The sequence below is a fragment of the Neovison vison genome, chromosome 2 (genome assembly GCF_020171115.1).
Source record: "Neovison vison isolate M4711 chromosome 2, ASM_NN_V1, whole genome shotgun sequence".
In the NCBI taxonomy this organism is placed as follows: domain Eukaryota; kingdom Metazoa; phylum Chordata; class Mammalia; order Carnivora; family Mustelidae; genus Neogale; species Neogale vison.
In genome coordinates, this window is record NC_058092.1 from 47,003,348 (window position 1) to 47,026,406 (window position 23,059).

Below are 23,059 nucleotides of genomic sequence, written 5' to 3' on the forward strand. Positions count from 1 at the left end.
CTTGTCTATGAGTTTTATTTCCTCCCTCTCTTAGTGGCAACTACTTTCACGAATTAAGTACTTTTTCTAGTCTTTTTTTTAATGTATGCACAACATATAGTATTGTTTAATACTTGTGTGGGTTTTTAAGAAGATTTCCATGAATGATAATGTACTGTATGTACACTAAATATAATCCTGCATACTTTTTCCCTTAAATTATGTGCTTCAGACCTCATCATTAGCTTGTTTTTCTTAAGTCATCCATTCCTCAAATAATGGCGATATGGAGGGTTTGTATTTTTTTCCACTATAAGTAGAATTGCAATGAATTTTCAGGTATATGTCTCTTCATGCACATATCCACAATATTCTCTAGAGCATTGTCTGGAAGCGTATGTACATATGCATGTTTGTGTATCAGAATTACTTGGTTCTAGGGAATGTATACACTCAGAGAGTCAAATCGCTCTTCATAGGTGTACTTTCGATGTATATTTCATCAGAAATTCATGATAATCATAATAATTTTCCTTTATTCCTTCATCAACACTTGGTCTTGTCATATCTTTAAATGCTTGCTAGTCTGATAGATGAGAAATTATCTTTCTCATTATTATTTCAACTTGAATTCCCCAGATTGGTTACTAAGGTTGGGGATATGTTTATCAAGCATTTACAATTACTCTTATGTGACGTGCCTGTATATTTCCTTTCCTTATTTTTCTATATGGCTTTTTCTTTTACTTACTGGTTTAGAATTTCCCTAGATTCTTGTCCTTTGTTATATGTGACAAGAGTATCTTCAAATCTGTGGGTGATCTCATAACCAGCAACCTTTGCTACACACTGGCTTTTTGCGTTTTCATCTTTGTAATATACTCATTTGAAATTCTGAAGTGGCAAAAGTTACCAATCTTATCATTTATATATTGTGGTCTTTGTCATATTTATGAATTTCTCTATAACTCATTTTAAGAGCTTTTAGATATTCTACCGTGAGTTATATCATCATTTTAAGGTTTGTTTTTTGACACATAGGCTCTTCCTAGGTTCTAAACCATACATTTTCTTCCCTTCTTTCCTTTCCCTTCCCTTCCTTGTTCAAAAATGTTCTATGTCTACCTACCCTGGGCAGAGTTATCTTCCCTTCTTCACACTCCTTTTTTACCCTTTCCCTAACTCTTTGTACCATCAATTCTACTCTACCCTCGGTCCTTACAGCAGAGTTCTTGTTTTAATTCATTTATTTATCCTTAGTTCCCAGTGTAGAACCTGGAGCAGAATAGATGCTTGAGAGAGAAGTGTATTTGCAGTCTTAGCCCCCGAGTGCGGAGTTAAACTAGAGAGAATGCCACTGTATTCTGAGCTAGGCAAGGCCACCCCAAAATATCTTTCGTACTGAAAGGGACAGAGGAAAGTGGACAGTGCCCAAAGAGGAGTGAGCAGTAAATACGGCTCTCGGAAATTTTGTCAAGGAAGGAAAGATGAAAGACCAGGTGATGTGCTGTTTGGGGTCTGGATAAATGCCATTTACTCACCAAAAACCCTCTGCATGTCCATTGTTTGCCAGACTCTGCTCTAGATAATTTACAGAGATCTGACTCCCAAGACCACTGAGAGGTGGCATACCTCTCATTTAAAGGTCAGAGATGTGGAGTGGTTTGCCCACGTCTGCTCTGAGAACAAGTGGCAGAAATGGGATATAAATCTGCTCTGGGTGACATCAGAGCCCTTGGTCCTGCAGTAATCTTGGTGCAGTTGTCCCTCCATGGAGGGGCAGGAGGAGGTTGTCCCTATGCACATAGAGGACAGACCACACTGGCTTCCTTCCTGCCTTTTTCTCTTACCAGCCATGAGACCTTGGACATGTCATTTAACTGCTCTGTGCCTCATGTTTCCTCATTCCGAAAATGGGAATGCTTCATTACCTGATTTTTAGAGTTTTTGTGAATGTTAACTAAGTAAATACCTGTAAAACATCAAGAAGGGCCCTGACATTGTTATGCAAATTCTTGCTGTTTTGATTATTTAACAACATAGTATGTTGTGTCATGACTAAACTTATTCTCAGTACTGCTAGAGGGTAGATCTGAACCAATGGGAAGAAGTCACTGGAATTCAGATTTAAGTGTGATAGAAGAAAGAGATTTCAAATCACTGGAGTTGCCAGGGAGGCCTCCCAGAATAGTGAGTCTCACCACCTTCTGGTGCTATTTTAAGCTGCATAGAAAGGGCCATGGCATGGAAGGGTGGATGAGATGGTCTCCTCTGAGAATCCTTAGAATGTTAGGATTCTACGAGTCCATGCAATATCCACCCCAGTTCCAGGCCAGTGACATCATTTGGCATGCTAATGAATGGAAATATTTTCACGCAGGCTGGCCGATTCAAGCCATGCGTACGATGAAAAGGGCAAATCTTTTCATGTGAAATTGTGCATGAATAGAGACTCATTGCCCACATAAAATGCATTTTGGGGAAATGGCTTTCAACAAAGCAGGGTAAGAATACACTGTAAGCTCTTGTGATTTGATCGTTTGCAGGAGAAAGGCAAGCTGATGTTCCAGAAGTCACTGGTCTTGTAATAAACTGAATATTCCTCTCTGGAATCAGATCTATACATGATTGAAACACTGTAGTCAGGGGATTGAACGGAAGGGAGTGAATTACTATCCATGGTGTATCTGCTTGGTATGAGACAGTAAGCATGGTGCTTCATACGCCATCTTCTGTACTGTTTGGTAGTCAACAAAACTAAGGCTCAGGGAGAGTAAGAGGCATGCTCAGAGTCACACAGCTATGGTTTCAACTATGCTTCTTACATTATATACCTGGGATCAAAAGCTGGTGACTAATGAGTCATTACCTGCCCGTAAGAATTTGAAGAACTGAATTAATTTTTAAGATTTAAAATTCACGGTGTTGCATAAAAGCAAAATCCAGATTTCCAGGTTCTTTTGAAAAGTTGTGAGACTTGGCGACACCAGGTCCCTAGTCAAATATGGCAAAAATTAGGTGGAGTTGAGTAGCCATTGTCCCTTATGGCCTAGGTATACACTTTCCAAATGTGCACAGCCACCATTTCATGTATTATAACATCCTGATTCCAGTAGGCTATTGACCCAGAGGGCGATTTGAGTCATGCTCCCTACTCTATGTACTCTGCTGTAGAAATTAAAGGGCAAGAGGGGTGCCTGGGTGGCAGAGTCAGTTAAGCAACCGACTCCTGATGTTGGCTCAGGTCATGATCTCAGGGTCATGGGATCGAGATCCACATGAGGCTCTGGGCTGAGCTCAGGCTCTGTGCTGAGTGTGAGGACTGCTGAGACTCTCTCTCTGTCTCCCCACCAACACTCACGTGCTCTCTCTCAAAGAAGGAAGGGAGGGACGGAGGGAGGGAGAAAGGAAGGAAGGAAGGACGAACAAGAAATCCAGGAGGGTAGAAGGGGGTAAGAACAGGGAGGGGGGGGAAGGGGGGATAGAAGGGGAAGGAGATGAGGGAAATGAAGTCCAAAACTACAACCAGAGATGTCATCCTGCCTGTGTTCTGCTCAGTGGACCAGGGAAGCCTTCTTACTTGCAGAATCTAGCAGCTCAGCACTCATTCTGGTCTCAATGCTCTTATTTCAGAAAAAATTCCAAACCCAGCCTGGGGGAAAAAATCAATATGCGTGATATTTCAAATAGCTCTTTGGTCAAGCGGAGGTCTTTCAGGTTAAGGAAAATAAGGATAGAATGTCTCATTAGTACACTGAGCAGGCCTTGCCTCACTGCCCTACCTGATTCTTCCCCTCTCTTCTTTGTTGCTAAATCATCCTATTCACCTGTAAAATGGATCTTTTCCTGGGATATTTGCAAGTCCTTAATTAAAACATCTTTATTATTGGTCATCTCAAAGATGTCCACCCCCCAATTTTGTGTTTCTAAAACATTCCTTTCTTATCCCATCTCTCAAAAATGTCCTTCCTGCTGCTCTTTTTCTATTAAATACTTGTTCTCCCAAAGAGCAGAGAAGTTTCATGTTGGTGAGCATTGGATGCTTTTCTGGAAGACATTTTGAAGTCCTATGTACAATTTCTAACACTGCCTTTATTTGCAACACTGACGTAACAGAAAACCTTCTTTCATTTCTCTCATACCTATCTTTGTGACTTGGAGGGAGTCCATGTACCTCTCTGAAATTCAGGTCTCTCCTCTGGATAAGGCCTACCTTATATTGTTGTAATAAGGGTTACATGAAATAACAAATGTGAAAAGGGCTAGGCTAATCTATACATATGGCATATTTAATACATGGTAATTGAAATTAAATTTCTACCTATAATTGGCTGTGTGACCCCAGGCAAGTCTGTTAACCTCTCTGGGCTTCCATTTCATTTTTTCGTTAAGATTTTATGTATGTATGTATGTATGTATGTATTGAAAGTGTGGGAGTTGGGGGAGGGGTAAAAGGGGAGAGAGAGAGAGAGAGAGAGAGAGAGAATCCTCAAGTAGACTCTACACTGAGCACAGAGCCTGACCTCACCACTGAGATCATGACCTGAGCCCAAATCAGGAGTCAGAACGCTTAGCAAGCTGAACCACCCAGGCATCCCTGGGCTTCCGTTTCTTTACCCGGGGATAGAGGGTGTTTACTAGATCTCTAAGAGGTCTTGTAGCCAAGTATTCTACGTTTACTGAGCTGCAGGGATCCTTGGCTTGCCTCTCATACTCTCTGTGACAACTTTGGATGTAGAGGTCATGTCCTTTTACCTTTGTATCCACAGTGCCTGCTGTGACCATGTATCTTACTAAAATATCTGATTCATCACCAACATGGCAGCTAGCGGCACAAACTCCCCTCATTTTCTGGTGTCAGGGTCTTTGAACTGTAGGGCTACTCTTAACAATCTGACCATCCTACCTCAAGCTTCTCTAAAGGAGACTGCTTCCCTGAAGCAACACCTAGCCCTGGGTGGCAGCTAACATGTCCCCCAGCTTAGGTGACTGGATACAGATGAACACCTGCTTCTATGACAGCTAATCCAAAGACGGAGCCGACCAACTGCCTGTGAGGCAGCCAGCTGGGAGGGAGTGAAAAAGAATAGAGAGAGGATACCAGAGAGGTGATGTGGGGCAAGGTGATGGTTAATTTTACCTCTTTACTTGATTGGGCCCTAGGGTGCCCAGATATTTGGTCCAATATTCTTCTGGATGTTTTGGGATGAGTTTAGCATTTAAAATGATAAACAGAGTAAAGCAGGTTGCTCTTCCTAATGTGGGTGGGCCTCGTCCAATCAGCTGACGGCCTGCATGGAACTAAAAGGCTGAGGAAGAGGAAAGTCCTTCCATCTGACTGCTGAGAGCTGGGACATCAGATGTTTTCCTGCTTTTGGACTTGAACTGAAACACCAGCTCTTCCTGTGTCTCCCGTGTACTGGTCATAGGTCTTGAACCTTAGCATCTATAATCATGTGAGGCAATTCTTTATAATAAACCATACCTATCTAAAACCTTGTGTATATATATTCTCTATCTATAGGTAGAATAAATACCTGATCTATATCTAGATAGCACCCCCCCATCTGTATCTATAACCTGTCTCTAACCATATCCTATTCCATCTATCTCTCTGTACATCCTATTGGCTCTGTTTCTCTGGAGAATCCTAAGCCAGGCAGTCACATTCCTTGTTGGGGATCTGAACTAGGAGCTATGAAGGGCAGGATGTAACTAGAAGCAAGAACTAAAAGTGAAAAGAAGCAGACAGAAAGGTGAAGAAGAACCAGGGCGATGAAGAAGGGGCACACCCTTGACGGGTTGCAGCAAGTCCAAGTTCAAGGAGCAGGAGGAGCTGAGATGCTGTCGTGTTTGCAAAGGGGGACCAGAGGGCTGTGAACAGCAGGTGGAGGGGGACGCCCCTTCTCAGCCAAGCTCAGCCCTGATGGCTCCCTGGGTCGTGTCCTTCCAGCACATCTGCTTTTACTTGTGACGCTGCTGCAACACTTGGTGACTTTTAGCCCCAGAGGCTGACCACCTCGGAGGCTGAAAGTCTGTTGGAAAAGATTAGGGTGAGGAAGGGAGACAACAGAGTAAAAAGAGAAAAAAAAAGAGGGGGAAGAAAAGCATGGTGGGGGGGAAATGATGAAGAAAAGCGGGAAGGGCCGGGTAGGGGCAGGTGGATCCAGCAGGGAAGCAATTCAGGCTGAGGGACGGTTTCTCTCAGGTTTCTAGCAGTCCCCAACTACTACAATCAAGATAAGAGGGCTCTCCTCTCTGTTTCTTGTTCTTTACTTAATAAATAAATAAATAAGACAAACCTGCCTATTTCCTCCCCGGAGAATTGAATGCGATCAGTTCTGGCCATAAAGCCCCCTGGAGAAATTCACGGTGTTCAGGAAACATTAAGAGGCTGAAAGAAAGACGGTTTCTAAATCTCAGAGGAAGAAGCTTCGCAGTGAAGTCTTGGACCTAATCATTTTATCCCTTCCCTCGGCCTGGACACACTGCCAATTCCCCCAGCAGTAGCAATCACTCACAAAGGAAGACTCTCAGAGTCCAGACGCAGATTCTAACCCACAATCAAATAGGAGCCCGAGTTCTCTGCTCATACAATTTCTGGTAAACACTGTCAATTTCAGACTTCCAAATGGGGAGTGTGTTTTTATTCATTTTAAGTTATGCTCTCTTTCATTTTCTTGGAAAATGGGACAACAGGGGTAATCCGAGGGGTTTGATTTTCAGTACTTACTTATATTTTTCAAAATATATATACACCTGTCAAGACATAAAGACCTGTGCTTTGATGTTGAGACAAAGGAAGCACCATTCCTGCGGGTCCTAAGTGGACTATTCAAAGGCTTGGGCTGTGGGGACATCCTTGCTTTCAAGCTATATCACAGATTAAAGGCAGAATTGGCTCAGACTTTAGCTGGGGGAGAGCATTAGCAAATGAATGAATTATTCTCTGTTTACAAAACAAATGAGCTTTCTATTGGCCGGGTTAGCGGTTGTCTTCCATTGCAGACCATTAATAAATGAAACTCTATTTGGATGTTACAGGCATATTTGCCATCAGTGTCACACCAGTGGGCAGCCTGGTGGTGTGGAAAGAGACAGGCTTTGCAGTCGGACAGCCAGATTCTAATCCTTGGCTCTAGCATTAACCAAACTTGCAGCCTCCAGTAAGTGCTTTTCCCCTCTGAGCTTCCCTTTTAACATCTGATAAACCAAAGTCACAGAATCCAATGCCTACAGTTTTTATAAATAAAGTCATCGGTGCAAAGTGAGCGGCACTGTGCCTGACACTTGGTAGGCATTCAATAAATCTTCCTTTCTTCTAAAAAGGAAACTTCGCAATTTAAACAACTAAGAGCAAGGGACAGCCCTGCCCTAGGCAACATAGTATTTCACCACCGCAACTGGATTACAAGCAAGAGGGTAATTCAGGAAGTTGCTGACCTGTGTTCCTCGGGGCCAGAACAGCATGTTGGTTTCATAAAGAGAACGAGAGGTGATACCTTCTAGCGGCCTGCACTGTGAGTCAGGAGCGAGTTCACCTGGGTCCCTGGCCTTCTGCCCTTCTCCAGAAATGGGTCTCAGGTTGCCCACACCCAACCTGACATTTTAACCAACTGAGCCACCTAGGCGTCCCCCAACCTGACATTTTAAACAGGCATAGAGGAAAGCCCTCAATCTTGCTCTGTACAAACATGGCTAACTCCCTCATTTCCTGGAATCGAAGCCTGGCCGGACTGGTGGGTGGAAATGTGCCTCCTCCTTTTAACTTCAGCTGATCCCCCTGGACACGGTCCCTGACCTGGTGACAACTGCTGGCTCCTAGCACTGGGCGTGGCAGGCCCATCTGATGAAGGAGAAGGTAGAGAAATAAATCATGGGCCTCAGGACCGGGAGGAAAAGATTTCCATCCCTGCCGTGCTCTATGATTTGAAATCTTAGTTTTCACACTTATAAAATGAGTAGAGCTGGACCTACATCCTAGGAAAGCTGGGTCTGCAAATAATGTAGATATTAGGGATCTGGGACTTGGGAGATTATGTATCTACATTCTTTTCCATTATGTTTATCCATATCCCTTCCCATTGCTGTCCAGCTTATAAAACATTTTAATCATCAAGTACTTGTTACCCCAACTCTGTAAAGAAGATTTAATTCCTTTTCCTCCATATTTTTAGGGATAGAAATTGAAGTGCAGTGAAGCTCTGGGATGTTCTTGAGTGGCATTTAGGCTGTGCTGGGATGTGAACCCAGGTCTTCCAATTCTAAAAGCCCAATTTTTTTCACACTGAATTCGAGAAGGGAGACTGGCAAGTACATCCTCAAATTAGAGCCCTGGACAGGCAATGTTAGAGTTGCTGTCACCAGAAGTGAGTCCAATGTGCCCATTTTAGAGGTGGAAAAATGGGGCTCACAGTGAGAAATAACTTGCCCTGGGTCACGCCACTGTCGGAGGCAAAACTACAGTGTGAGTTCATCTCTGCCCCTCTTCCTGGCTCCCAAGCCAGTCATTGGGCTCCCGAGCTGAAATTACAGACTGGGGACTGTGCGGTGGGTTCAACTGCAGCCCTGTTTCACATGCACGCACGATCTGCCCTAATGCCCCTCTACGGTGAGATTTATAAATGGAGACTCCAAGAGGTTTAGCAACTGACCCCAAAACTCAGTCTGGAATGCAAAGCTGGAGCTCAGCCCTGGTGCGACTGAGGTCGGCTCTTTCCCCTGCACTGAGCTGCAGCTTGCAGTGGTCAAACCTGAGCAAAGGCACGATACGTGCCCTCACTTTTCACTCAGATCCCTCAGGGTAGAGTCACTCTAGGCAAGTTTGCCAAAAACCAGTTCCCTGGATGACCAGCTTGCAAAGCATGCAAACAAACACAAAAACTACATTTCTCAAAATTGCATGGAGCTGGGGCACCTGGTGGCTCAGTGGGTTAAAGCCTCTGCCTTCAGCTCAGGTCATGGTCTCATGATCCTGGGATCCAGCCCCCCATCGGACTCTGCTCAGCACGGAGCCTGCTGCCTCCTCCTCTCTCTGCCTGCCTCTCTGACTACTTGTGATCTCTGTCTGTCAAATAAATAAATAAAGACTTAAAAAAAATTTAAAATTGCATGGAGCTTTAGAGTAAATTTTTATAGAGAGTGTATCTTTTTTTCTTCCTTCCTCCCTCCTTCCTTCCTTCCTCCCTCTCTCCCTTTCTTTATCTTTCTCCCTCTCTCCCTCCTTTCCTATCCTCCCTCCTTCCCTCCCTCTTTCCTTCCCTTCTTTTCCTTTCCTCCTTTCCTCCCTCCCTCTTCCTCTTTCTCTTTCTCTCTCTCTCTCTCTTTCTCCCTCCCTCCCTCTCTTTCTTCTTCCTTCCCTCTTTCCTTCCTTCCTTCTCTCTCTTTCTTTTTCTTTTCTTTCTCTTTCTCTCTCTTCCTCCACCCTCCTCCCTCCCTCTCTCTCTCTCTCTCTCTCCCTTTCTTTCTTTCTTTCTCTTATCTCCTCCTTTTTCAAAAATGCTTGGCTACTCTGGGCCCTTCGCTCTTCCATGTGAAGTTTAGGTTCAGGTCGTCAGCCTCCCTGGCAAACTCTGCTGGAGGTTTTTTTTTTTTTTTCTTTTTTAAAGATTTTATTTATTTATTTGACAGAGAGAGATCACAGTAGGCAGAAAGGCAGGCAGAGAGAGGGGAAGGGAAGCAGGCCCCCTGCTGAGCAGAGAGCCCGATGTGGGACTCGATCCCAGAACCCTGAGATCATGACCCGAGCCAAAGGCAGCGGCTTAACCCACTGAGCCACCCAGGCGCCCCTCTGCTGGAGTTTTGATTGGAATCACTTTGAATCTCCAGACGAACTCAGGGAGAAGTGGCATCTTTAGAGCACTGAATGTTCCCATCCATGAATAGAGTATTATAGCCTCCATTTGTTCAGATTATATTTTATGCTTTTTGATAGAGGGGTGTCTGCATGCGTGTGTCTCTCACAAGAAATTCACTCCACAAGAATTTATTGAGCATGTGGTATATTCAAGGCCAAAATGGGCCCATCCCATGTGAATAAGATTTTCTATTTTTCTCAACTTTAACCACTTTGGTTATTCTTGCGCCAATTTCACAAGTGGCTCGTGAGTTTTCACTGTGTATTTCTAACACTTGAACTTGAAACTCACAGCACTTCTTCCCACTGACAATGCACAGGAGGGGACAGGTTCCTGGGATTCATTCAGAACGGGTCCTTCCTGTTAGCTGTGTGTGTGTGTGTTGCTGCGACTTCTCCGGGAATGGAAACACCATGGAAGCCCCGAACTCTCCAGACCTCTTCCATGTGTGTCTTCCATCACCCGGCTGTCACAGATACAGCTCGGATCCTTAATATTGGCGAGGCTGGATTCTGTTAATTAGCCATTTTTCTTTCTTAAACGCAAGCATCTGATTAGTGGTTAGATCATAGGCCTTACTTAAAGCAATTAGGAATAAATACTTCAGCTTTGTTCAATGAGGTAGGATCTAGGCAGCTTAATCTTATGGGGAAGAACAAAGAAACTTCAGGAAGAACACACTGGTTGTTTCCGGACTTACTCTGCGACTGGCACCTAATCTGTACAACAGCAGTGGGGTTTCGGAAATAAAAGTTTCTTAAAGAGAATGCACAATGCTGGCCTGAAAACTGGGGCATCGCCCAAATCCGTCGATCGATGCTGAACATAAGTACAAGGGGCTGACTATATTCCAGCACCGGGCTGGGGACCGCAGTACAAACATGAAGGAAGTCCTGGTCTTTGTCCTTATGCTCATGTAATCTAGTGAGGCCTAAAGAAAATCAGCACACGCTTACTAAAAAGCTCGAGTCATCTGATAAAGAAAAGCACAGAGAAGTCACACAAAGTATAGGAGTTTAGGGGTGGGAGGTGCGGTGAAGGGAAGGACCGTGAAAGAGAGGGTGGCTAACTTGAGAACACAAAGGAAGGTTAGCCTATGCAGAGGGTAAATAATGATGTGACGGTGGGAAGTGGCAGGAGATAGGACAGGAGAGAAGGAGACATGGGCAGATCACGCAAAGGATCACGCAAACTGTGTTTGGGAATTTGGACTTTAACTAGGGCAGTTTGCAATCACAAGAAACGCCAGGAGCAGATTTGCTGACTGGAGAGCTCATTAAGGTCACAATGGGGAGAACAGACTGAGATGGACATGCAGAGGTGGGAAATCCAGTGACCAGTCCACTTCAGTAGACTAGGCCAAACAGGAGGACAAGGGCTTCTAGGGGGTAATGTCAGTAGAAGAGGTGGAAAAGTGGAAGCTCAGGAAAGACGAGCAACTTTCTTTCTCCCCTCCCTACTGAGTGGTAAAGCAGGATTTTGAAACCAGTTCAAGAGGGCCCCCGAATCCTGTCGTTTTCCCACTGCACCTGATGTCCCCGCCATGTATAAAGGACAAATAGGGTTGGGAGATTAAGGAGTGGGGTGTGAAATGGGCTGGAGGGGGAACACACTAGAATGGGAGAGACCCACTCGCACCGGTGCATGAAGGGGAACCTGGAGAAAGGAAGAGAAAGGGATCCATGTTTATGGGTCACCGTGAAAGGTTGTCTACCACGCTTCCCAAACTTTAAAAGTGCTAAGAATTCCTTGGAGATCTTATTAAGGTGCAGATGCCAATTCAGTAAGTTTGGGCTGGGGTTGGAGATTCTGCATTTTTAAATAAGCTTGCAGGTGAGGCCCGTGCCACTGGTCCAGGGACCACAGTTTGAGAAGAAATGGTGGAGGTCCCGTTAGGAGCTCCCGTTAGAAGAAATGGTGGAGGTCCCGTTCAGGCAGACCAGGAATCGAATCCTGGAGTTGGCACTTATGAACGGTGTGACCTTGTGGAGTGTATTAGTTTATAGGGCTGCTATAGCAGAATGCCAAAACCTGGGGGGCCAAACGCGACAGAAAGCTACTGTCTCACAGTTCTGGAGGTTAAGCGTCTTAAATCAAGGCACCAGCAGGGCCGTGCTCTTTCTGACAGCTCCGGGCGGTGAGGGTGGGAGGAATATTTCCCTGCCTCTGTTAGTGTCTGATACTTGCTGGCAAGATCTGGGGTCCCTTGGTTCACAGATGCATCACCCTGGTCTCAGCCCTGTCTTCTCGCTTTGTACCTACACATTGTCTGCCCTCTGGCAGTGTCTGTCTCTGGGTCCAAATGTCCCCTCTTCATAAGAACACCAGTTATGCTGGATTAGGGTCTACCCTAATGATCATTTAAATTTGATTATTTCTATAAAGACTATTTCCAAATAAAGTTGTACTCTAAGATACTGGGTGTTAAGACTTCAGTATGTCTTTTTTTGTAGGGGGGCATATTTAACTCATAACAGGCAAGTTATTTTACATCTCTGAGTCTTGGTTTCTTTACCTGTAAAATAGGGATAATAATTCCTACTTAAAAAAAAGTTATTTATTTATTTGTGAGAGAGAGAGAGGGCATGAGCAGTGGGGAGAGGCAGGGGGAGAGGGACAAGCAGATTCTGTGGGGAACCCTATGCAGGGTCTGATCCCAGGAACCTGAGATCGTGACCTGAACCAAACTCAGAAGTTTAACTGACTGAACCACCTGGGTGCCCTGATAATTCCTACCTTATAAAGTTAAATTAATGAATTTAACTTTATTAATAAAAAAGTTTTTATTATTTATCATTATTTATTTTATTATTTTATACTTATATATAAATAACATTTATATATAAATACATAAATAAAAGTAAATATCTATATTTACAGTATATCATTGATTATGAAATTATCATTTAATATTAATAAAATTAACTATAATAATAAACTGATAACACAAAATATATAGAATATATAAGTATATATTAAATAACATAGATTAATTAGTAAATAACTTATTATTGATAATAATAACAGATTAAATGAATAATAAAGGCAGAGTACCAGCACACAGGGAAGTATTACTTCGTGGATACTTAAAATCCATCTCCTTTAACTATCACCACCACCGGCCCTGTAATGCAGGCATCATCATTTCCACTGGATATCAGAAGAGACCGGGACTCAACAAGGACAAGAAGCTGGCACAAAGTCACACCATTATTAAGATTTAAAACTCAGTTTTCTCCAAAGCCTGTGATGTTTATTCTCACTCCAACGAGGTTGACTGGGGATACTGACAGTGGAGGCAGAGTTAAAAACTATTTCCTGCAGAGGCAACAGCACAGGAAGATGACAATTATTTTTTTTTAATCGGGGAGAGACATGTGCCTAATGCAGATGCTGGTTTCCAAGTACCCAGAATCACAGATGAGGTGCTCAGAGAGCGCAGGGTTTGGAGGAAGGAGGGGGCAAAGGACAGATGGTATAAGAAGTCCAGGGGATGAATCATGTTCACTAGTTTTTTGTCAGCCTTTTTCAAGTTGCAAGGCAGCACTGGCAATTTTTTTTGAATAGACCACAGAAATTCACAATCAAAATTTCAAAGCTAAAAATGCCTCCATGCCATCCTGGAAAATATTAAACAAAACAAAGCAAAACAAAACACCTGAGTGCTTTCCAGCCAACAAAGAGAGAAACATGTAGGCTGTGATGAGTAATTGAACCTACTTTTGTCTGTTTGCAATAAACATTTGCAAAACACATTATCCTTTTGACATTTCCGTGAGGATTGCTCATACTCTATTTTCTGCAAAATGCCTTCCGTTCTTACCAGGTTCCCCTAATTACCTCTTTGGAAGAAGACCATCTCAGCCCTTCAGAGCCATTATCAATTTTAAACAGTTGATTCCTAATTTTGGTTGATGTTGCTGTTATACTGAGCTATCTCTTGAGCGTGGAGAGCCAATGACATCCTAAGGTACAGAGAGCTATGAAGAGCCTGAGAACCAGCCAGAAGAGTGATGGGGATGGAAGAGCAGGCGGCAGTTTGATGATATTCCTTCCATGTTTGTCAATCCTATGGTCCCTGCATGGCCCACCAGCGGTAAGGGAGCGACGGTGCCTGGGTTCTGATCCTCTGTTATTTTCAAGCCACGTGGCCTTAAGAAAATTGCTTGAACATTCTATGCCTAAATTTCCTTATCTACAAAACTGGGATAAAAATAGAACCTATTTCACAAAATTACAAGGATCAAAGAAGTGTAAAGAGCTTAGTTATATGCATCTTGTGGTATGTCTTCAATAAATGGTAACTGTGATTGTGATTTTCTTTGCTTGGCATGGAGAATGAGACTGTGGAAGTCAGAAGACGTTGTCACTTGCGGAGTGTGGAATCTCCTTGATTTCACTGACAAAGTGGACTTACCCGGCATCCACATCATGTGGAGTATTATAGGGCATAGTAATGATTCTGTAGGTGTTTTGTTTTGTGTTTTTCTAATTGTAATAGGATGCCACTGGGGTGCTTTTTAGCAGGGCAGTTGAATGATCAGATTAGCATTTAACAAAGTTATTCCAACTACTCTTTGGAGTCTACTCCAAAGTCTACTCAGAGCAGACGGAGTCAAGGGTATGCCAAGAAACCAGGCAGGTGAGGCATTTCCAAGGGCATCGACCATGGTCATGGGGCAGGGGGGATGGAGTGAAGTGGACTCAGCCTGTGAACTGCAGACAGCTAGCTCCCAAGGACTCGGTTGTAGAGGGGGGAATGTGAAGGACAGTCCAGGATTTCAGAACAAGTACATGGAAAGAAACATGTAGAAAGATAGGCAGGCTTCTATGAATACTCCAGAGCAATGGCAAAAAGAACAACAACAAAAAGGAATAGGAATGTCTGTATGGAAAAGAAGAGAGAAAGGAAGATGATCAGAAACTCAGAGATTTGTGGAAGACTTGTGCTCTCCGCAGGGCGCTGTAGCACTGCGGGCTGACGGGGCACCACGGTTAAGGTCTGGCAGAAGAGGACGCTGCCGTACTTGAGGAACGCTGTGCTGGTCCCTTCTGCACAGGAGCCATTCAACTTTGAATCGGTGCTTACTCACATTATGCAGGTGTGGTCTTGCCATCAAAATACACAGTAATGCCTCTGGCACAGAAAAGACTCTGGTATCTCCAGGTATACTTAGCATGGTCCCATGGTTATCACAAAGTTCTCAGAAAGTACTCATTGAATTTGCAAAGTTGTTGAGTAAAAGAGAAAGCATTTATTAACCAACAATGTTTTTGAGAGCCTGTGTTACACTTTGTAAAGACAGAAAATGAATGGGAGATGGATACTGACCTTCTCTACCTACCTTTCCTTTCCCTCTCTCTTCTCCCTTACCTCCTTCTGTCTTGTCTATTTCATATATATATGAAACATATATATGTGTATATATATGTGTTTATACACACACACACTTAAATATATATCACACACGCACAAGCCTGTACCCAAATACACATGCACAAGTGTGTACACACACACACACGCACAAACATGCACCCACAAACACATGCACAAGTGTGTACACACACACACGCACACAAACATGCACCCACAAACACATGCACAAACGTGTACATACACCCCCCCCATACTGCACCAAAAAGGAGAATGAGCAACAGGGACTCCAATACTGAATCTTTGCACAGATAGAGTCTGGGCCTGCATGACGTGGGTCTCATCCTCCTTGACCAACAGGCTAGCTAACTACAGCATGCCCTCTTCATGGTAAAGTACACGAAAGCAAGCCCAGTTCTACAATCCAGTCTGAAGCCTCTGCCTGTACCACGCCTGCTTACATCTCATTGGCCAACACAGGTCACAAGGCAGAATCCAAGGCCAAGGCATGGGTACGTCAAATCTGCAGAATCTGTAAAATTACCTAAAAGGTATAAGCACCAGGAAAGATCTAGACCCACGGTTAACTTGGACAAGTCCTTTGAATTCCCAGGGGTCCTCACCTTTATAAACAGCTTGGATCAGATCCATGTGTCCTACAGAGTGAAATCTAGCCCTCCAGTAGAATACAAAATTGATTTAGAGGGCACATGGAATTTAGTCAACTCTAATATCTAATACGTGGCATTAGCCGACATTGAGCACAGAAAGCAATGATGACTCACTTTTGACTTTGCTTTCAATATTCTCAGCTACATCAAGGAGAAAGGCCAAGTGAGTGCCTGTGACAAGCCCAAACCTTTGCTGACTTCCCCTTTTAACAATGAGTTAGCAGACCACAGCACTGAGTGAGAATTCCCAAAGAGTGCTTTGTTTTTGTTTTATTTATTTATTTTATGTATTTTTTAAGATTTTATTTATTTATTTGACAGAGAGAGAAAGAGAGATCACAAGTAGGCAGAGAGGCAGGCAGAGAGAGAGGAGGAAGCAGGCTCCTTGTTGAGCAGAGAGCCCAATGTGGGGCTCCATCCCAGGACCCTGAGATCATGACCGGAGTTGAAGGCAGAGGCTTACCTCACTGAGCCACCCAGGCGCCCCCATTTTATTTTTGACTACAGTATATTTATAGCAAGAGATGCTAGATTTCATTTAGTTCTATAAAGTTTCTTTAAAAATAGATGTATTTAAATAAAAATTACATGTATTTATTAAAAATAAAAAATACATGTGTTTAAATAAAAATACATGTATTTAAATAAAAAGAGCTGATTTAAAGAAAATACAAAGTAAATTATTGGTGACAGGCAGAGAGGAAAAAGTCATGGCTATGGGCTTGAATGATTGAAGTTTGGGAAATTCTGGATTTGATCATCTTTATAGTTCCGAGATCCTGTGATCACTGCCAGCTTCATTGCTCTACCTGTGGTCTCCACTTCCACCCCAAGGCTTTCTCAGAGGAAGATGAGCAGCCTTCTCTTCTGATGGCTTATATGACCCTTCATTTCCCCCTCCCCTCTATGTTTGAGCAGCCCAGCTGCCAATATGACTACCCAGCCAGATGTATTTGATTGACATGCTCATTCCTGCACAATGGGCCAGAGTCAGTCACCCCGTGGCTGTCCCTGCCCTTGGCATTGTGATGCATGGGCCCAGATTCCAAATGTCATGTCACATCTCCTCATGGCATCAAAGCACCCTTGAGAGCAGGAAACCCTAACAGATGGCTGAAATGCCTTTGAAAAGACTCCCCCAGACAGCTCGGGAGATGCACAGACCCCGTCGGTGGTGATGGGTTGCAACATATGCTCAACAAAAAACGCCAAAGGGAAGAGAGGTTCCCGCACCCACCGAGACCACAGAGTGTTGGTTCAAATGCTGGGTATCAGCTGCCTTAGCCAGAGTGCCATTTGCTTTTGCAAAATATCTGTTAAATCCCTGATCTCAATGCTTAGCATGCTGGACTTTTAAAGGTAGTGATGGAAAACTTTTTATTTACATTGAATATTTCATTACAAAGCAGATGAATGGGGAAAGGTCATTTTCTCTCAGCAGTGGACTGTCACTCCCTCTGGTCCAGGAATTCCTAGCCTGCATTTTCTGGATCCTTCAGAAGCACACAGCTGGTCTTAAAGAGGCCTGTGAACCTTCCAAAATTACCGGCGAACATTTTTGTGTGTGTCTGTGCACCACATACAGATTTCTGTGGAGAAAGAGTCTCAAACTTTCGTTTGGAATTTCGAAATGGTCCCTGTCTCATTAGAAACCACAGGTCTAACAGGGCTCCTTAGAGAGAATGTGTGGGGCAGAAAAATGTCAAACCAAAACAAAACAAAATTAAACTGCAGTGTAAGAATCTTTAACATTTTCACATTAAGAAAAACATTTGCTGTTTACTATCCCCATAATTTCAAAAGGGTTATTTTAGTATAGCAGGACATGTAAAGACATTTCAGGAAGGCCATAAGCTCAGATTAAAAACATAAATTAAGCTTTGTTTAAAAAAAAAATCACTACATTGTCCATTTTCATTTCACCGGTGGCCAGCACCAATCTGTGGACCAGGATCTGGGAAGCCCTGATTTCAGAGTGGGAATTTCCTACTCAGCATGCAAATCTTTGGAAAACTATGGACTTCTTGGGATTCCCCACGGCTGAGTTCATGACACCACCCCCCCACCCCACCCCATCTCTGTTCCTGGACCACCTGAAGAGAAGTCCTTTATCTTTGACTCCACTCCATGTGACACCTGCTACTACACCCCATGGCCAGGATGGTGGGTTCAATGCAACGACTCATCTCATTGACTATGGGATGGCTACTGCCTATGCCTCCCGCGTGGGCCACACTGTGAGCTAGGCACTGGATATGCAGAAGTGCTAATCATCCCTTCCTCGAAGGACTTGTACTGTGGCAGAGGGGACGACAGAAATAGTGTAAGTGGGGACCATTGCCCACTCCACTACCCTCTCCCACATTGTCAAAGGAACAAAGGAAAGAGTGTCTGATGCTTTCCAGGCTGTATCAAATAATCTACGTTTTGTTTCAATGTGGGGAACCCCAAATAGCACTGAATGATTGAATTATTTTCCCCCAAGGAATTCAAAATGCCTCTTCCCTGTAGAAGTGTGTGACAGAGAATAGAATGGAGGGTGTCGGAAGAAACACGTTGAATATAGGCAGGAAGTTTGCAGACACCTCACTGTAGGGAATTGGGCCTCTTTACCATGCAATGGTGATTTCAGTTCTTAAAGTAGGTTTTAAATGTTTGCCTCTGCAAATGCTGGGCTCCACTGACTCTTGCCCATGGGAAGAGCCCAAGGGAAGCAACTGGTGTCAGAGCATACAGTGACAAGGAATGGGACGAGGCAGAGGGAGACAGTTGGCAGAATCTAGAGGAGAGACATAGATCCACTGAAATAGAAATGGTTCTCCTGATCATACAGCCAAAGTGTGGGGAAACTGGCAGCTGATTTCAAAATCCACTGTATAGTATGCAGACTTGCAGACAATTTTATGAGGACTTTCACTCTTTCTCACTACCCCCACCCATTGCTTTCTACTTTATTTTTTATTTATCTTTTAAAATAGTTTTCTATTTATTTGAAAGAGAGAGAGAGAGAGAGAGAACACACAGCATGAATGGGGAGAGGGGAAGAGGGAGAGAATCTCCAAGCAGATTCCCCATTCAGCGGAGAGCCCCATTCAAGGCTCATGACCCATGAGATTAGGGCTGAGCCAAAATGAAGAGTCAGACTCTCAACCAACTGAGCCACCTTGGTGCTTCTCCTACTGCTTTCTACTTTATCAAACATTAAAGCACAAATGGATACTCCCTGTGGGGACAGCAAAAGGACACAAGGGCAGAGAAGGTTCTCTCATGAAGAGAACCAACAGCAGAGACCCATCTTCACCAACAGGGCCAATACTGATTTCCAGGGAGGAGCAGGACATGGTCAGCTCAAATTTGGTGAGGGTATCAGGATGAAGCACCAACCCCAAACTTTGACCCCTGACAAAGATCTCGACACATCACCCAGGAGAAGGGCCTTCAGATGCTTTGATCCCATATTCCCCCCTTCTTTTTACCAGGAAGCACCTTAAGCAGCTATATAATTCCATCCAGAAGCCCACAGATTATCTCCAACTAAGGATTCTTACTGTGTTAAACAGCACTGAGATGCCTGTAGCTTCTTTCATCTAGGTCTCTGCTGGAATCTTCTACCATCAGAGATTTCTGTTTCAGAAGAAGGGGCATCTTACTATTTGTGGCTATGGTCTTCAGGGGGCCAAGAAGAAGGGTAATGAGTACTACCTGAAATTCAGTGGCTTTAAGATCCCTTCTATGAACTACCTTTGCTGCAGAGATGTCCAAACCAAGTTTATCAGCAATATCTTTTGGAGGCATAGAGGAAAGACAGTGCTTCCGTGCATCCACGGAATGTCTTAGAAGTCAGCTACCACGTCATGTCTTAGAAGTCCTCTGAACTTATTACATGGAAAATGGTTAACCACAGCGTATGTTTCTGGGAGAGCCACCTGAATGTTATTACATCCATAAGCAATAGTTACATTTTTTGTGATATCACATGCATGCAAAATGTCAGTTATGGTCAATGAGATTTTAATCTCAATCTGATTCCCAACACTCATGACTTCTAACTTTAAACACAACTTGATCAGAAGCTTGGCATAATTTCCTGGCATTCCTCTGATTCCAACTTTTTGCTGCGTAGATCAGATATCACCATCTCCTTTTATTAAGCCAGTTCTGGAAGGGTATATGATTTTCCATTAGGAAAAACCACCTCAGCTGCTTCAATTATAAACTGATTCTCATACTATTCACTGAACATGGTGACTATGACATAGAGAACTACTTTTGCCTTAGTGAAGTTAGTTCCTGTGCATTCACGGAATACATTTCTCCTATTGGCTGCTAATTTGGAATGATTCACGTTGATAATAGGAGGCCTTAAAATGATGGCACCATTGCTCTCATAGGTAACCAGGTACAGGAGTTTATTTTCAGCAATACATAAATAATGTTCAAGGAGCACTTTCATTCTTGATACTGTGTTTGAGTTTCATTTAATGTCTAAAGTTCTAAAGTCCTTAGTTAAGAGAGCCTCTCTGACTATCTTTGCATAACAGACTGAATTGAGTGGATTTTACCAGATAGCTACAATTGGCAGGAATCTAGCAGGTAAGTAGATAGGTAAGTAATAGCAGTTACTGTCAGGTAAGCCCCAACCTATCACATAGGTTCTCTCAAGACATGTGATAGTGATATTTTCCTTTCAGTTGAAAAGCCAAGGCACAGAGAGATTAATCACCTTGGTCAAGGACACAAAGCAAGCCAAAGATAGCCAGGACTTCACTGACATAGGGTTAAGAATCAAAGAAACAACCACAGGGTCCAGGATCCAGGTCTCTACTCCTAGTCTGTTGCCAGTCTTGAGTTTTTGGGACATCAAGATTGAATGCTATTCTCCACAATTTATAGGTATCCAAACAATTAGAAGATTCATAAAGATGACTGAATGGCTGGAAAATATCCCTATTCCTCTTGCAAAAAGGAACCGTGATTAATATAAAGAAGGGAAAGCTGAAATAAATTGGAAACTTGGAAAACATGATGAATTTTAGAATGAATCAGAAAATATAATATTTAAGGGAATTCAAAGTTATCCTGCCAAACTAAATGGAAATGCTGAGGTACACAGGATGTAATTATTTTTGTGATATAATGTGACATAAAGTGATATAATTATATTTGCACAACAAATTAGTAACAGAGTAGGAACTAGAATTTACTTCTCCATGTCCAGGCTCAATATGCAAACCCCCCAACACCAGGAATTTAGAAGACGCTATACTGACACATGAACTATGAAGAAGAAATTTTCATTAAACAGAGGTAACAATCATTTTTTCCCTGAAAGTACAGACTCTGGAGGACACGACATTTTGTTGTCAAGGGAAGACATGGGGACAAAGTCCCAAGGTAAATATAGCACAAGAGATTCTTTAGCTGTAGTCTTGGGCGAGAACCAGAATAAATCCAACAACAGGTCCATTTTATTCCCTGGAGCGAGATCTGTGACTCCTAACATTTCAAGCCCTTGATGACAACCTTAATACTATTCCCAAGTTCAAAGGTTTTACTTTCTTATTTGCTGTTTCTAAAGCCCTGGGCCTTTGAGCCTTGGTTTTGCAAGGACAAGACTCAGGCTTCTGAGGAGTGTGAAAGCAGATTCCATTCCCAACTCAGATGAAAGCCTCACATACAAGCATATCCAGAGGTAACTCAATTTTCTCCTAAATCCACTCCAGTCAGGCTTTTGCCCCCTCCACCAGAATGAAAGCAACTTCTGTCAAGGTCATCAGTGACCACAACGTTGCTAACACAACACTCACTTCTCAGTCCTTACTGACTGCAGCATCACACAGCACAGGTGGTCACCCTCCTCCATGAAGCACATTCTTTACTTGACTCCCAGGGCACTCCTCTCCCTTGGTGCTCCTTTTCTCCCCTGCTACTCCTTCTTAGACTCATTTGTTGATCCCTCTTGTCTCTTCAATCTCTCAAGATCAGAGCTGCCCAGGCTTCCACCCATGAACACGTTTCTTTCTCTACCAAGACTGCCTCTGGAAGTGATCTCAGCCAGTTTTAACATCTGTATATATCATCTATGGGGTGAAAACTTCCAAATGTGGTTAACTCTACACTCAGCCTTCAAAATACAGCCCAACCACTTTTCATCACCCTCCAACACTATCATCATCAGCTCTTGCCTGGATTTTTGCAACAATAATCGTGTCCACTCTTGCCCCCTTATCATTGATTTTTCATCTAGCAGTGAGAGTAATCTTTTTAAGACATGGGGCAGGAAAAAAAAAATCATTGTTTCTTGCCTCTGCCTTCCTGTGGTTACTTGTCCCACAGTGAAAACCAAAGTCTCCATTAAATTTCTCACCTGCTCTTTTACTATACTGTTCCTAGTTCAGCCTACTCCAGATGCATAGATCTCCACCTCTTCCTCACATAGGTCAAGTACAACTGAATTTCAAGGCTTTCACACTTGGCATTCCCTCTGCCAACAGTGCTCTTCTCCTAGATAATGAAGGCTCGCTCCTGCATTTCCTTCAGGTCTCTGTTCAAAAGTCACCTTGTCAACAAGGCTTTCCTGGACCACCTGTATTTTATAGCAGTTCCCCTCCCTCCTCTGTACTGTCACAACAGCCCTTGTCTCTACAGCAGTTATCATGATTGTACATGATTGTACAAGCCATCCAAGTGTTCTTCTGTCGTCCTTATGCAAATTCCATACTTAATGGGGATTTTGTTTATTTGGTTTACTGTTCTTTTTCTACCACCTCAAATGGTTTCTGGCACACAGTGGCTACTCAATAAATAGCTATTGAATAAAAGAACCAACTTAACAAATCTTGTCCAAGGATCTATAATCAAATTCAGGGAGCAATGCACTTAAATCCACCACGAAGAGAGGAAGTTTCTGTTCCTTACACGCATCTGCCTTGATCCTCCATCCATACTCCAGGCTCCCTAAAGGATTTGATTCCTTACAAAATATTAAAAGTGAATAATATCTTATGTAATAGGGCAGAGAAGAATTGTGGTCCTAGATCCAGGCTGCCTGGATCCAAAGCTCACTCTTGATTTCTTACTTGCTATTTGTCCTTGGGCAAGTAACTGAATTTCTGTTTCTCAGATTCCCTGTCTGCAAAAGAGTGATAATGGTAGCCCTTACCCAGTAAAGTTACTAT

General features: G+C 43.2%; 1 pseudogene; it reads right to left on the minus strand.

Annotated features, from left to right (window-relative positions):
- Positions 1-19,075: 19,075 nt before the first annotated feature.
- Positions 19,076-20,334, minus strand: LOC122899121 (annotated as a pseudogene).
- Positions 20,335-23,059: the final 2,725 nt, after the last annotated feature.